We start from the raw sequence: 16096 nt of genomic DNA on the forward strand, positions 1-16096 counted from the left end.
GCATGTACCGATGCATGCTCGAGGCGGGGAAATAGACTCCACCCTACTACAACTCGAAACAAAATGGATATATAATTTAGATGCCACTCTGCACCCTGGTTTGAATGAATATATTACGTTTAAACACTTTTTATAATTTGTCTGGCATATATTCAAGTCGAGCCCGACTTGAGTATCCGCCATGCTTGCCGCAGGTTCCTTGGATTGGTGGTGTGTGGGGCTTTCCCCCCCCCCCTTTTTTTTTTCACGTATACAATTTTTTGGTCAGCATTTTATTATTACATTTGCACTATATCAACTATGGTTGTTAAACATATTTTTCCTTTTTTTTTTTATATATATATTTTGTATACTAGAATTTGACTTAACTTATTGTTTTTTTTTTTTTTTTTCATTTATCTTCCATTTCTCTCTATTGTGTTATTCTAAATACTATATGATTTTTATATATATGTATATTTCGATTTTTCTATAGAGTACCACCTGACCTTCCCTTGATAGTTTGGTATAACTGTTCCATCTTATATTCGAGTATTTTGCTGTTGTCAGTATTCACTATCTGACTATCTTATTCTTCTTTTCTTCGCTGCCCCTGGCTTGTCTCCTTGTGTCTCGTTTGATGATACATCTCCCTTTGGGTGAACCAGCTCGGTCTTTCGCCTCCTGGTGCCTGTATGGACGCCCCGGGCTCTGTATTGTGTAAACAGTGCCCGTTATAGCACCTTCTGTGCTTATTTACGCCCGTTCTGTGTCAACTTTTCCTCTCCCCTGCCCGGTATCCCTACTCTGGAGTATTCCATCTGAGTTTGCCCTGCATTGTCATCGCTAGCATTTGCATCGATCACACTGTTGTGATGACGCATTGCCAGCCGCTAAGCACTCTGGGGATTGTAGGCCCAGGATATGGAGCGAGCGGCTGCACAGAGAGTACTTGGTCCGCTCTCTGTCAGCGCTCACGCTCGGCGCAAGCGCGGCGTGATGATGTTACACATCGCCGGCGTCTACGCTCGAGCACTGACGGAGTGGGGGGTATATAAGACCCTCCAGCTTAAGACTGGTTGCTGGCTCTCTGGGGACGCCGTCTTGCACTGCAGACGAAAATAAGGTTAGTCTTAAGGCTTGGCTGATTGCGATCCACACCCTTCTAGCCTTCCTTTTAGTTCATTATAATTTATGTTTACATATATATTTTCTCTTTTTGTAACATTAGGGGCCTTATTACTAAGCAGCTTGCTTATTGTATAGCCTTGTTCAGGCTAGGCTTTCTTGTTGGATACCAACTACTGCCCCCGATTGGTGAACACACTTAATTATCTCTAATTAGGGTTCAGGTGAGCTTATTTATAAATTATTTATTTAATTTCTTTGTTCCCCCATTTTTGAAGAGGCCTGCTTTTTTATGATCATGCCCTTGAGGTACTTTATATATTTTTTTGTGTGCATCCAGGTCGCTCGACTGTGTGTCCTCTTTACTAGTGATGGACGAACTTCCGACGGGAGGTTTCGCAAAAAGCGGACCGCGGACGCGCCCGATAGTTTGCGAACCGGAACGTTTGCGGCGGGCCCCATTGACTTCAATGGGAGGCGAACTTCGCAAACCTACAAGTCAAATTTGCAGCCACAAAATAATTAATAGCTGTGCAAACATAGTCCTACCACATGGCCAATGACATAACACATGTATGAGGTGAATCTGGGATCGACAACTACAAGCATTCTTTTTTTATATGGGAAATTGTTGTGACAATTCAGGACTGTGGAGCGCATTAAGGCAATGGAGGAGAGGGAAGGTCAGGGACCAGGGTAGGCAAAGAAGAGGGTGCAGGAGATGATCACCAGCAGCGTGACATACAGCAATGACACCTGCACCGTGATAGAGTCATCTGACACCAGCACCGTGATAGAGAGCACTGACATCAGCAGCGTGACATACAGCACTAACACCAGCACCGTGATATACAGCACTGACAGCAGCACCGTGATAAAGAGCACTGACATCAGCAGCGTGACATACAGCAATGACACCTGCACCGTGATAGAGTGATCTGACACCAGCACCGTGATAGAGAGCACTGACATCAGCAGCGTGACATAAAGCACCAACACCAGCACCGTGATATACAGCGCTGACAGCAGCACCGTGATAGAGAGCACTGACATCAGCAGCGTGACATACAGCAATGACACCTGCACCGTGATAGAGTGATCTGACAACAGCACCGTGATAGAGAGCACTGACATCAGCAGCATGACATAAAGCACTAACACCAACACCGTGATATACAGCACTGACAGCAGCACCATGATAGAGAGTACTGACATCAGCACCGTGATATACATCACTGACACCTGCACCGTAAGCAGCCCCAGGACTAAGTCAGCATAGCACAGGGATGGTGGGAGCCCCTCATATTGAGCATAGCACAGGGATGGTGGGAGCCCCTCATAATGAGCATAGCACAGGGATGGTGGGAGCCCCTCATAATGAGCATAGCACAGGGATGGTGTGAGCCCCTTATAATAAGCAGCCCCAGGAGGATGTCAGCATAGGACAGGGATGGTGGGAGCCCCTCATAATAAGCAGCCCCAGGAGGATGTCAGCATAGCACAGGGATGGTGGGAGCCCCTCATAAAAAGTAGCCCCAGGAGGAAGTCAGCACAGCACAGGGATGGTGGTAGCCCCTCATAATGAGCATAGCACAGGGATGGTGGGAGCCCCTCATAATATGCACAGCAGAGGTACAGCCCCAGGAGGATGTCAGCACAGCACAGGGATGGTGGCAGCCCCTCATAATAAGCAGCCCCAGTAGAAATATGACACAGCTCAACCTCTTCAAAGAGGAGGGTACAGGCATATAGTACGGTGTGCTTTTTTTGGACAAGGAAGTGAGCCAAATGAAGAAAGAAGGTCTCTGTGCTCGATTAAAAAAATTGTTTATAGACATATACATGGTCTACTGGTCACATGTGTTGAATTCCTCCGAGATCCATGCCTCATTCATTTTTGTGAGGTAGTTAACACTGTCGTGAGCTAGGCGAGTACGCTTATCGGTCACAATCCCCCCTGCTGCGCTGAACGTCCTTTCGGACAGGACACTGGATGAGGTGCAAGCCAACAGTTCGATTGCAAATTGGGCAAGCTCTGGCCAGAGGTCAAGCCTGCCCACCCAGTAGTCCAGGGATTCATCATTCCTCAGAGCGTCCACATCGGTCGTTAACCCGATGTAGTCGGACACCTGACGGTCTAGGCGTTCCCTGATGCTGGATCTGGATGACACCTGACGATGGGTCGGCTGAAAGAATGACCTCATATCCGAAGTCACCAACACATCTTCAAACCGGCCTCTTCTTGCAGGTGCTGTTGGATTGGTACCCGCAACTCCTTCTCTGGGAGTGGGAATTGTTCCTCTGCCAGCGCACGCAAAAGCAGAATGCAGCATTTCTCGAAGCAAGGCCTGGAAGTGCTCCATTCTGCCAGCCCTCTGTGACGGCGGTAACATTTCCGCCATTTTGTGTTTGTACCGGGGGTCTAAGTACGTTGCCACCCAGTACTAGTCCTTGACCCCTATGCTTTTTATACGGGGTCCCCATTAAAACACTGGAGCATGAAGGCCCCCATTTGCACTAAACTGGAAGTGGTGTGGTGGCCTGGCTCCTGCTCATCATCCAGGATAATGTCGTCCTCTTCATTCTCCTCTCCCCATCCACGCACAACAGGGATCCCAGAAAGGTTTAAAGCATGCTCTTCTTGCTCCTCCTCATCCGCCCCGGCACCATCCTCCTCTGACTCCTCTTCAGACTCCTGTTGTTCACTTGTCTCAGATAGAGTAGCCCCCCCCTGGGAATTCATCCAGCATTGCGACTTCCTCATCTTCCCGCTCCTGCTCCTCCACAGCTTGATCAATGACACGACGCAATGCACGCTCCATAAAGAAGGCATAATGTACGTGTAAGATCTTCTGAAATGGGCCGAGATTTTCCTTGCCTGCCGCAAGATGTCCTGGACCCCAGAGTATTTGACAAGAAATCGCTGCACGACCAAGTTTAAGACGTGTGCCATGCATGGCACGTGCGTGATTTTGCCCTGTTTCAATGCGCTAAGCAGATTGGCACCGTTGTCACACACCACTTTACCAACTGTCAAATTAAGCGGTGTTAGCCACTGATATGCTTGTGAACGCAAAGCTGAAAGGAGTGCCGGGCCAGTGTGGCTCTTGGCTTCCAGGCACAACAGACGCAACACGGCATGGCAACGTCTCACCTGGCATGTCGAATAGGTTCTGGGGAGCTTGGGCGGCGCAGCGGAAGAGACGCTAGCAGTGGAAAAGGAGGAGTCAGCCGAGGAGGAGAGGGAGGAGGATGGAGTAGGAGGAGGAGGAGAAGAAGAGTCAGGCCTGCATGCAATCCATGGCGGTAAAACCAAATCTACACGGGTGCCACGGGTTACATGCTTGGCGGCCGTCAGAAGGTTCACCCAGTGGGCAGTAAAAGTGATATACCTTCCCTGCCCGTGTTTGCTAGACCACGTGTCTGTGGTCAGATGTATCTTGGCATCGACACTGTGTGCCAGAGATACATTCACTTGTCGCTGAACATGGCCATATAGCTCTGGGATGCCCTTCTCTGAGAAGTACTTCCTTCCTGGGACCTTCCATTGTGGTGTTCCAATGGCCACAAATTTGCGAAAGGCCTCCGAGTCCACCAGTTTATATGGCAGTAGTTGGCGGGCTATGAGTTCTGACAAGCCAGCCGTCAACCGTTGGGCAAGAGGGTTATCCGGCGTCATCATTTTTTTACGCTCGAACATTAGGCCCACGGAAGCCTGCCTTTTTGCAGAAAAACATGAGCTTGGCGTGATGGAAGGTGGAGTGGAGGACAATTGTGAGGAGAGAGGAGAAGGAGAAGTAGAAGACGAGGCTGGACGGTGAGAGCCTGGAGTGTGGCTTTGTGTGTTCCATTGCTCCCACTGGGCTCGGTGATGGCTGCTTATGTGCCTTCTTAAGGCGGTCGTCCCTAGGTGAGTGTTGGGCTTACTGCGACAAATTCGTTGACTGCAAAGATTGCAGATGGCAACGCTATTGTCAGCAGCGGACACGTTAAAAAAAGCCCACACTGCGGAGCCATGTGCCGGTGTCCTGGGAGTGCCAGATGTGGGCGTACATGGTCGATAAATCGCTCCTGATACATTTGCAGTCTGCTTTGTCCCTCCTGTGCAATGTAAGTTATTCCTGCTTCTCCTCCCTATCTGCTGGTCCATATCTCCCTCTGAACTCCCCTCCTCTTCCTCTCTTGTGGGCACCCACGTGACATCACTAGACACGTCATCATCCACGTCACCTTCCCCACCGCTATAAGTAGAGATCTCGGAGTAGGCAGCAACACCGGGGACCAACCTCCTCCTTGGGCTGATCTGGGTACTGTCGTCAGACTGCTGAGTAGCGGTTGTTGCTACCTCCTCTTCCTGATCCAATACCAAGAGTGGCTGCGCATCAGAAATGTCTTGATATGGATCAGAAAATAATTCCTGTGACTCAAGCGGAAGGTATGTGGTGGTGGTGGTGTTGTTGGTGGTAGTGTCTTTGGGGGTGCACATAGCAGAGAGTGAAGAAGATGGTGCAGATCGAGAGGATGAGGAGGGTGCAGAAGAGTAAGGCTGAGTGAGCCACTCAACCAAGTCTGGTGCGTCCTTTAAAGTAATTGAACGCATCTTCTGCAACTTCCCACTTTGGCTCAAGCCTGTTGCTCCTGCCCTACCCCTACTACCCCTGCGGAAGGGCCTGCCTCTTCCTCTGCCTGTCATTTTTTAAATGACCCTGTGACAAAACTCTCAGTCCCTATACCGATGAAGGACTGCTGCAGTATAGGGCAGCGGTCAGCAGTAGTGCACCTCAACCCTATGTACTGTAGCACCCTACACCAGGTTACCAGTCCTTATAAAGACCTTTGTGGAACAAGTAGATTGTGTGTGACTGATTAGCAGACTGTACGTCAGTCCCTATACTGATGAAGGACTGCTGCAGTATAGGGCAGCGGTCAGCAGTAGTGTACCTCAACCCTATGTATTGTGGACCTATACCAGTCCTTATAGAATAGCAGACTGTACCTCACTCAACCCTATGTACTGTAGCACCCTACACCAGGTTACCAGTCTTTATAAGGACCTTTGTGGAACTAGTAGGTTGTGAATGATTAGCAGACTGTACGTCAGTCCCTATACTGATGAAGGACTGCTGCAGTATAGGGCAGCAGTCAGCAGTAGTGCACCTCAACCCTATATATTGTGGACCTATACCAGTCCTTACGGAATAGCAGACTGTACCTCACTCAACCTTATGTACTGTAGCACCCTACACCAGGTTACCAGTCCTTTTAAGGACCTTTGTGGAACAAGTAGGTTGTGTGTGACTGATTAGCAGACTGTACGTCAGTCCTTATACTGATGAAGGACTGCTGCAGTATAGGGCAGCGGTCAGCAGTAGTGCACCTCAACCCTATGTATTGTGGACCTATACCAGTCCTTATAGAATAGCAGACTGTACCTCACTCAACCCTATGTACTGTAGTACCCTATACCTTACCAGTCCTTATAAGGACCTTTGTGGAACAAGTAGGTTGTGACTGATTAGCAGACTGTACGTCAGTCCCTATACTGATGAAGGACTGCTGCAGTATAGGGCAGCGGTCAGCAGTAGTGCAACTCAACCCTATGTATTGTGGACCTATACCAGTCCTTATAGAATGGCAGACTGTACCTCACTCAACCCTATGTACTGTAGAACCCTAGACAGACCAAGTTACCAGTCCTTATAAGGACCTTTGTGGAACAAGTAGGTTGTGACTGATTAGCAGACTCTATGTCAGTCCCTATACCGATGAAGGACTGCTGCAGTATAGGGCAGTGGTCAGCAGTAGTGCACCTCAACCCTATGTATTGTGGACCTATACCAGTCCTTATAGAATGGCAGACTGTACCTCACTCAACCCTATGTACTATAGCACCCTATACCAGGTTATTACCAGTCCTTATAAAGGACCTTTGTGGAACAAGTAGGTTGTGAATGATTAGCAGACTGCAGCAGAAGGGTAGCAGTCAAGTACAATATTCTTTCTATATTTGGAAGAAAGAATATTATACGTGTACAAGCCTATTACCATACCACTGATACCAGTCCTGAAAAGAACCTTTGTGGACCTAATATAGTAACAGCTACTGATTAAACTGACCCTCACTGCCTCACACACAGCTTCCTGCCTGTCCCTATATAAACTGACAAAACAGAGGCTACTGGAACAATAACTGGAATAGCACTTTTGTGGACCTGATAGTAACAGCTAATGACTAAACTGACTGTCCCTACAGCAGACACACCGTCCTGTCCCTTTCTCTAAACTGACAAAAGACGCTCAGGCTGCTGCAACAATCAGTAGCACAGCAAACCTATATACACCTAACACCTATACCAGTCCTGAAAATAACTTTTGTGTAGCAAATAGCTAGCGATTTGGGTTACTGCAATCTCTCCCTGCTCCACACAGCAACCTCTCCCTATAGTGACAGAAGAAAGAATGTAAAATGGCCGCCGGATCGGGTGTATTTATAAGTTAGGGGGAATGTCCAAGTGTCCATGTGCTGTAATGTCTCAATTGGCTGTCCTGTACCCCATGATGGATGTGTCATCATAGGTCAAAGTTCTTTTACACAGTAAACACAGTAAACACGGAAGTCCACCGGGCAACAGGGGCAATAGTCTGCCGATCGGGCGAATCGCGAACAGCCGAAATTCGCCGCGAAACGACCGCCGCGCGAACTGTTCGGCCATCACTACTCTTTACCCCAAACTTTTCTAAACTCTGGTGTCCCCGATATGTAGTTTTCTACATTAACTTTGTATATGGTATGTATGAGGCATATATCTCTCCTGCATACCATTATTTTATTTTTATACTTTGATCTCTATATTTATAATCTATGTTGATTGGTTTCTCCTCTACCCCCTGAAGTCACCATTGGTGATACTTAGGGCTGGATGTTCCATTCCTTTTTCCCCCTCTTGGGATAGTCTCATCGATTGTGGGCCTGTGGATGAGCCAGGGGTATGTATTTAATTCAATTACGATCAATACATTTCTACTAAATTTAAATTTACTTATTTTCTGTTTATTTTTACATTGATTATTAGTTAATATGAACTACCTTGGTTAGGGAACAGGCGGTATTCAATTAATCACTATTTGTAAAATAATTGTTTGTTATTTATCACTATCCATAGTTGTTATTCGTCTTCCTTTGGGTCAAAAAAATGGTTCCCCTGAAGAAGCCATGGTAATGGCGAAACATGTTGGGACTCTCTTGACCAGCGATCAAAACTGAGTAGACGACTATTTTATCCTTTGTATTGTGGTGTGCCGTGTATTACTTCTGAGAATACATATTTTTATGAATAATTGTTTTTCCAATAAAGTCTTACTGTTAAATTTTTATGTAATGTATTACATTTAATTGTCTTTAATTTTGGTAATTTAAGTTATACCTTATTACTAGCAGGCACCGTAATAATTCCCTCTTCCCCAGATCCACATTTTTTTACTTGTAATTTGGGATGAGGTGCCCTATTAATTAAATTCTTTCTCGCCGAACTTCTCCTTTTCTTGGAACTTTAAACCCTGAACATGAACATTTAGGTAGCTTCAGAGGTAGCCAATCAGAATTTGAGGCAACTGTGAACCAATGAACATTAGGTTTCAGAGGTATGTGTACAATATTCCTTACAAACAATATGGAATAAGCGGCGCTAAATACTATATATGTCTACACCATTAACCACACAATGTGAGCAATAATGTATCCGCTAAGTTAACAAAAGTATAATGTGAATCGCAACAAATCTATCTATAAGTGTAAACACCCTGTGAGGATGAGTGAATATCACAATCACAATGGATTCATGAATAAATACAAAGTACAATGTCCAAATTAAATGGCACAAAAAAAGAGTGTCCGACTCCTAATCAAATAAGATCATATCAGTGTCAAAGAAAAGTTCATATCAGTGAACACGTTTGATGGTGACCAGTGAATCACTCATAGTGATAATACAGAAAATGCCTCCAGGAACACTCCTCCACTACATGGCAGTGTCTGTGAATCCAATCCCCTTATGTTCTCACCAGGGGCGTAACTAGAAATCACAGGGCCCCATAGCAAAATGTTGTATGGGCCCCCCCCACCCAGGGGCGGATCCAGATTCTAGTCTCGGGAGGGGCACTGATAGAAAATACTTTTATGGGGGCAATTTATTGGGGCAATGGCTGATGTTGGCGCTTCAATTATCACGGCACCATTTGTGTTATGGTGTCAGGATGATTGAAACACATTATTTCTATTATTGCATTGTTATAGAAAATTAAATAGTTCAACTCACCATAATGCAGAATCAGTGGGAGCCTCGAGTGTGTCACCTGCCACCAGATGCAGATTGTCACTTGTCACAAGTTGCGGATTGTCCACCTGCCATCCATTGTGGATTGTCCACTTGCCACGTGACCTGCCACACATTGCAAATCGTCCACTTTCCACGTCACCTGCCACACATTGGGGATTGTCCACTTGCCACGTCACCTGCCACACATTGCGGATTGTCCACTTGCCACGTGACCTGCCACCCATTGTGGATTGTCCACTTGCCACATCACCTGCCACTCATTTCAGATTGTCCACTTGCCACAAGTTGCAGATTGTCACTTGCCACACATTACAAATTGTCCACTTGCCATGTCACCTGCCACTCATTGTGGATTGTCCACTTGCCACGTCACCTGCCATACATTGTGGATTGTTCATTTGCCACGTCACCTGCCACCCATTGCGGATTGTCCATTTGCCACGTCACCTGCAACCCATTGCGGTTTGTCCACTTGCCACGTCACCTGCCACACATTGCGGATTGTTCACTTGCCACCTCACCTGCCACCTATTGCGGATTGTCCATTTACCACGTTACCTGCCACAAGTTTCAGATTGTCCACTTGCCACGTCACCTGCCACACATTGCGGATTGTCCACTTGCCACGTCACCTGCCACACATTGTGGATTGTCCATTTGCCACGTCACCTGCCACCCATTGCGGTTTGTCCATTTGCCACGTTACCTGCCACCCACTGCGGATTGTCCATTTGCCATGTCACCTGCCACCCATTGCGGTTTGTCCACTTGCCACGTGACCTGCCACACATTGCGGATTGTTCACTTGCCACGTCACCTGCCACACATTGCGGATTGTCCATTTGCCACGTCACCTGCCACAAGTTTCAGATTGTCCCCTTGCCACGTCACATGCCACAAGTTTCAGATTGTCCCCTTGCCACGTCACATGCTACACATTGCAGATTGTCCACTTGCCACCTCACCTGCCACACATTGCGGATTTTCCACTTGCCATGTCACCTGCCATCCATTGCGGATTGTCCATTTGCCATGTCACCTGCCACACATTGAGGATTTTCCACTTGCCATGTCACCTGCCATCCATTGTGGATTGTCCATTTGCCATGTCACCTATCACACATTGCGGATTGTCACTTTCCTGTTAAAGTCGCTCTGTTTGCCAGTCTGAGTCAGGCAGCAGAGAGAGGATGTAATCTCTGCTGCCTGCACAGTGAGTGAGAGCGGAGCTGGCAGTTTGCAGGGCGGGCGCCGGGCGGTGAGAGATGATGTCATCTCTCTGCCCCGCCACCCGCTGATTGGCCACCCACTAAGCCTCCCCGCAGCTTCCCCAACAACCCCCCGCCGCCGCCGAGTCACCTGGCTGTGTCCGCTCGTACAGTCAGTGTGACTGTACGAGCGCCGAGCGGACAGGGAGCTCGGCGGCTCACCTGCCGCCCGCTCACCGGGCCCTCCTCAGCTGCGGGCCCCGTAGCGACCGCACGGGTCGCTATGGTGGTAGTTCCGCCACTGGTTCTCACACTCACCAGCTGCATATGCCGTACACTTTTGTGTTTGGCTGAAAGCGCTTTGACCCTCTTTTCATGTGAAATAGAGACCTCTAAATTCCAGTTAAAGTCAGGTGCACATTCCTTGGATTGTCCACTTAATGAGCTCCACATGCAATGAAAGAGATTGCTTCCGATAGTGTAATAAAGTCACAAACTTTTATTCACACAAAAAATCACTGCATTACACTCACATGTATGAACTCAAAAGCACGCCATAAGATCACCAAGTAGCCACACTCTGACATGTTTCGTCATGCAATGACTTATTCATGGGATCAGCTACTTGGCAGAGCGATACTCCCTTTATTCCTACAGCTACAAGCCATAGGCGGAGAGAACAAGTCCCGCACATGAGCACTCCCTGTGTCCCCGTTACATCAATACACCAGCCCTTTACAACACGGTGCATGTAAACCCATAGTTTATACATCAATACATAATGATAGTATACAGAAGACCATAACCTAATTGTAGTTTTAAGTGCAATATCACAGCCCACTACAAGCAGTGGTGAGTCATGATTAAAAATAAAACAGACATACCAGCTCGCTCTCACAGAGTAGTGTAGATAGCGCTTAATCCTAAAATCTTCACATATATCAATTTCTCACACATAACAATAAACTGGTAAAAATAAATATTATTAAAATCATTTTTATGTATTTTTGGCAGCATGTATATAATCGGGATTCTACACACACTCGGAACTAAATATCTTCTCTCTTTGGCATTCAAGGCCCCACTACCATATCCCCACTCTATAAGTGAGTCCAACTGCAGTCTGTACTCATTTGTGAGGTCAGAGAAAGTCCAATAAGCTTAACACTACAGTATACTTCAAAAATACTGATCGGAATAGCTAAGGATTTTATGCATGTAGGAGGTGCATCTGCTGTAGAACTGTGCGGAAAATAATAGGGGTATCATCCCTATTGCAAATAGAGATGGTGAGAATTTTGAAATCAGGGAATTCATGACCTGCAATACGACACATATGGTATATTTGTTATGGTGCCCCTGTGGGCTGTTTTATGTGGGTCGCACCAAGCGGCTTTTGTTGGTGTGAATTTCTGAACGTTTAGTAAACATAAGGAAGGGGTTCAAATACCACAGTGTGTCGCTGCACTTTAGGGAACATCATGACCAGGATCCAAGCTTACTTCAGTATTGTGGCATTGATTGTATTCATCCCTCTCGGAAAAGATCCAATTGGGTCAGAGCTTTATCTCAGAGGGAGACTCAATGAATTTTTCTGATGAAATGTTTATCTCCAAGGGGAATGAATATTGAAGTTGATTTGAATTGTTTTATTAGTAATTTAAAATGTTAGATTTTTAGTTTTTAATTTTAAATGGAGTGTTATTAGAGTTATGTGAGTCTCGAGATGTCTCTAATGGTTTCCGTGAAACTATTTTAGTCATATACCGAATTAACTGAATTAATTTAGGTGTATCTCGAATGCCGCGTACACATGATCAAACAATCGGGTGGAAAAGTCTGGCAAACTCAAGTCCGCAATCCCCCCGTGTGTAGCCTCCAGCAGACTTTTTTGACCCGAAAGTACGGCGGACTTAGAAAGTAGTTTTGCACTCCAATCTTCCCGCCGGACTCGCATTTCGGCGGACAATCCGGCCGTGCGCATGCCAGTCCGCCGTACTTTTGAAATGAACAGACTTTTCCCGCCCGGAGAAAAGTCCGTTCATTTCGAGCGGGTCTCCAGGTAGGCGGGGCCCGCGAAGGAGATGTCGCTGGCCACCTGGTATGGACTTAAAGGGGAACCCCAACACCGAAAAAATCGGCGTGGGGGTTCCCCCCAGGTCCACATCAGACCCTTGTCCGAGCACGCTACCCGGCCGGCAAGGAAAGGGGGGGACGAGCGAGCGCCCCCTCCCGAGCCGTACCAGGCCGCGTGCCCTCAACATGGGGGGGTGCCTTGGGGAAGGGGGGGCTGCGCGGCCCTCCCACCCCAAAGCACCTTGTCCCCATGTTGATGAGGACAAGGGCCTCTTCCCGACAACCCTGGCCGCTGGTTGTCGGAGTCTGCGGGCGGGGGGCTTATCGGAATCCGGGAGCCCCCTTTAATAAGGGGGCCCCCGGATACCGGCCCCCCACCCTTTGTGAATGAGTATGGGGTACAATGTAAGGGGGCTCCCGGGTTCCCCTTTAAGTCCATACCAGGTGGCGGGGCCAGCGACGTCTCCTTCGCAAGGTCCCACCTACCTGGAGACCCGCTCGAAATGAGCGGATTTTCCTCCGCATGTGTGGGCGAGTCCGTTCATTTCAAAAGTAGGGCGGATAGTACGGCGGACTTAGTACGCCGTATTAGTGCGCTTAAAAAGTGCCGTGTGTGGGCAAGTAGCCCGTTCGGAAAGTCGGACGGACAGTCTGGCGGGAAGTCCGCCAGACTAAGTCTGTCGGATAGTCCGCTACGTGTGTACGCACGCATCAGTTGCATTATATATACATATACACTTAATTCTCATCTTTATAACATCGTTTACAGAAATGTCATATTGTTATTCATGTGACTTTTTAAATGCATGTGGAGATGTATACTAACTGAATTAATTTAGGTGAGTCTCTTATATATGTAGTGGTGGGCTCCCGAAGAGCACACGCTATGCGTTTTTCAAAGTTAAACTTTACCCAAACTGCAGTTAGGTTTGGGTCTATTTGTCTAAATTTGACTTCTGTATCAGTCTGACTGGACTGTGAAAGCCTGGCCGCAGGGGGCACTGTCTCGGGTGGCAGGCATAGAACTATGGTCTGGTCAGGTGCTTAAATTACTCTCTCTCGAAGCCAGGTCAGAGGGAGTGGCCCTCTCGCTGTACCCTCTGGGAGAGTGTATTTAAGATGCGGACGTCACATGGTTCGGGGTTCTGGTCCAGTATGATGTGCTGATTACATGGTCCTGGTCCTCCTGACCAGCCCCAAGGAAGGCTATGGCCTGGGGTGCGGATCCACCCGACTTTAATGCCTCGGGGCTGGCTAGCCCAAGGCAAGGAAACTAAAGGAGGATTCTGAGGTGGTTGGGGGCCGTCTCCGGTTTGGGAGAGACCCATTGTACTTCAAGCATTCCAGGGGAGGACTCTTTAGATGAACACCACATATGGGTTGGTTTTCTTAACAAGAGCCTGGAAGGGCTGAAGTAACTGAGAGAATCCAGTCTTGTGGAGGATACCAGGCTGAAAGATCCAGGTATCCTAAGAGTGTTCTACATTTTAGTTTCCCTACGTGTTCTGCAACAACGTCAGTGACAAAGACTTTGTTCTTGAGTAAGTACCTTGTTGGCTGCTAGGCCTTGTGAGAGAGGGACTGTCCAACCTGAATGTTCATCCAGCTGTGAATGGCTATTCTTTGGATGCAGTCAAAGTAATCAAGTTCTTTAACGTTTTTGGACTTTGACATGGAGAGTACCTGAACTACCTTTCCCAACCCTCTGATCTCAAGTTGAAAGACTGTTCAATGGTTTGAGTTTTTGCAAATAAAATCCATTCAAGTGGATCTATTGTCAGTCTCAAGTTACTGGGCCACCTACCACAGGACATCCCCTAGACATGAAACAAGTGAAACAAGGAAAACAGAAGGTAACAGTAAGCCCAAAAATAACCAGCAGCTCCTTCGGGGGTTAGTGCTACACACACACACACACACATATATATATATATATATATATACACACACACACACACACACACCTAATTCTCATCTTTATAACATCGCTTATAGAAGTGTCATACTGTCATTCATGTGACTCTTTAAATGCATGTGGAGATGTATACATGTATACTATTCAGCGGGATCATTCTGTGCATATCAGCGTGACCATTCTGCGCATAGCAGCGTGATCATTCTGATGCATAGTATAGTAATGGGATTAGCTCCATTCTTACACTATTTCTCAATTGAAATGATTTTAATAATATTTATTTTTACCAGTTTATTGCTATGTGTGAGGAATTAATATATGTGAAGATTTTAGGATTAAGCGCTATCTACTCTGTCATAATTCAGCTTGTGAGAGCGAGCCGGTATGTCTGTTTGATTTTTAATCATGACTCACCACTGCTTGTAGCGGGCTGTGAGATTGCTCTTAAAACTACAATTAGGTTATGGTCTTCTGTATACTATCATTATGTATTGATGTATAAACTATGGGTTTACATGCACTGTGTTGTAAAGGACTGGTGTATTGATGTAACGGGTACACAGGGAATGCGCAGGTGCGGGACTTGTTCTCTCCGCCAATGGCTTGTAGCTGTAGGAATAAAGAGATGATTGCTCTGCCAAGTAGCGAATCCCATGAATAAGTCATTGTATGACGAAACATGTCGGGCGTGGCTACTTGGTGATCATTTGAGTAAGGCACGGGACGCTGACCATCACACAACAAACGGCTTATAGCGTGAGCGGGGACGAGGAGGGGTTAGGTATTGACTTGCAGTCTCATATGCCCTGGGTTCGCCGTGGCCATCCATTACCCAGCAACAGATGTATGAAGTGCTGTGCAGTTTAATTCTTATGGCGTGCTTTTGTGTGAATAAAAGTTTGTGACTTTATTACACTAAAGGAAGCAATCTCTTTCATTTGCATGTGGAGCTCATTAAGACCCTTTTCACACCACACCACCCTTTGCGTCGGCGGTAAAACGGCGCTATTTTTAGCGGTGTTTTACCACCGGATTTGCAGCGCATTTCGGCTGCTAGCGGGGAGCTTTTACCTCCCGCTAGCGGCCGCGAAAGGGTTAAAACCGCCGGCAATACGACGTAATAGCGGCGTTTTGCCGGCGGCAATACAGCGCTGCCCCATTGATTTCAATGGGGAGCAGCGGTGGAGGAGCGGTAAACACACCGCTCCTTCACCGCTCCAAAGAAGCTGATGGCAGGACTTTTTTCTGACGTCCTGCCAGCGCACTGGTGCAGCTTCTTTAGGGCGGATTGCAGGCGCTATTTCTAACGCTATAGCGCTTGCAAAACGCCCTGGTGTGAAAGGGGTGTAAGTGGATAATCCAAGGAATGTGCACCTCACTTTAACTGGAATTTAGAGGTCTCTATTTCACCCATCCATGAAAAGAGGGTCAAAGCGCTTTCAGCCAAACATAAA

General features: G+C 47.1%; 1 long non-coding RNA gene across 1 annotated transcript; it reads left to right on the forward strand.

Moving 5' to 3' along the window:
- Nucleotides 1–444: 444 nt before the first annotated feature.
- On the forward strand, nt 445–8479 carry LOC143987515 (uncharacterized). The gene is made up of 4 exons (XR_013276658.1): nt 445–1105; nt 1211–1331; nt 8002–8094; nt 8271–8479. It is a non-coding gene; the product is annotated as an uncharacterized LOC143987515 (long non-coding RNA).
- Nucleotides 8480–16096: the final 7617 nt, after the last annotated feature.

This window comes from Lithobates pipiens, unplaced genomic scaffold (assembly GCF_037356315.1).
Source record: "Lithobates pipiens isolate NorthernLeopardFrog02 unplaced genomic scaffold, aLitPip1_a1.2 Scaffold_18, whole genome shotgun sequence".
NCBI classification, from domain to species: Eukaryota; Metazoa; Chordata; class Amphibia; order Anura; family Ranidae; genus Lithobates; species Lithobates pipiens.